At 28.8% G+C, this 1,091-nt stretch overlaps 1 non-coding gene across 1 annotated transcript; it reads right to left on the bottom strand.

Moving 5' to 3' along the window:
* Positions 1-220: 220 nt before the first annotated feature.
* LOC142521385 (small nucleolar RNA R71) lies at positions 221-331 on the bottom strand. Its single transcript, XR_012814147.1, has one exon. It is a non-coding gene; the product is annotated as a small nucleolar RNA R71 (small nucleolar RNA).
* Positions 332-1,091: the final 760 nt, after the last annotated feature.

The following is a 1,091-nucleotide window of genomic DNA, read 5'->3' as shown; positions in this document are numbered from 1 at the left end:
ATTCTGAAAATCCATATTTGCATCTAAGAAAATTTGAGGAAGTTTGTAACACTTATAATGATCAAAATTGTAGCATGGATATAGTTCGATTAAAGCTTTTCCCTTTTTCTTTAAAAGATAAAGCTAAAACATGGCTACAAAATTTAAGATCAAGTTCAATAAGATCATGGGAAGAAATGCAACAACAATTTCTCAAAAAGTTTTTCCCTTCCCATAGAACAAACTCTTTTAAAAGACAAATTACAACTTTTTCTCAAAAACAAGGAGAAAAGTTTTATCAATGTTGGGATAGATATAAAGAATTACTTAATACATGCCCACATCATGGTTTTGAAACATGAAGAATAGTTTCTCACTTTTATGAATGTCTAATACCTAAAGATAGGCAAATGATAGAATTCATGTGTAATGAAACTTTTGAAGATATAAACCCAAATGAAGCTATGGAATATTTGGACTCATTAGCAGAAAATGCTCAAAATTGGGATAATATAGGCACAATAGAACCACCAACAGCTAAAAACAATAATTCAACAAATGGGGGTGGTATCTATAATCTTAAAGATGATATAGATATTCAAGCTAAACTTGCATCTTTAGCAAGAAAAATTGAGTCATTAGAAATGAAAAAGAGTGGTCAATTAAAAAGTATTCAAGAAATTGTTTGTCATATATGTGATACACATGATCATGCTACAAAATATTGCCCAACATTACCTTCATTTAAAGAATGTCTCCACGAACAAGCAAATTATGTTAACAATTATAAAAAACCAATACTAGATCCTTTTTCACCATCATATAATCCTGGATGGAAAAATCATTCTAATTTTAGTTGGATGAATGATAATAATGCACAACCTTCACAACAATATTTTCAAAATAACCAAAATCATCAAGGTTATATTTCTTATGTTACACCTCCAAGAAAAAACTTTGAAGATGTAATTCATGCATTTATCCAAAAGCAAGAGTCTATCAATATTCAAAACAGTCAATCTATGAGTGATTTGAAAGAAACTCTTACAAAATTTGCTTCTACACTTAATATTCATGAAAAATGAAAGTTTCTATCTCAACCTCAACCTAAT

The sequence above is a fragment of the Primulina tabacum genome, chromosome 1 (assembly GCF_025594145.1).
Source record: "Primulina tabacum isolate GXHZ01 chromosome 1, ASM2559414v2, whole genome shotgun sequence".
Classification (NCBI taxonomy): Eukaryota; Viridiplantae; Streptophyta; class Magnoliopsida; order Lamiales; family Gesneriaceae; genus Primulina; species Primulina tabacum.
The sequence above is the reverse complement of the archived record's forward strand: the minus strand, read 5'-3'. Positions and strand labels throughout refer to the sequence as shown.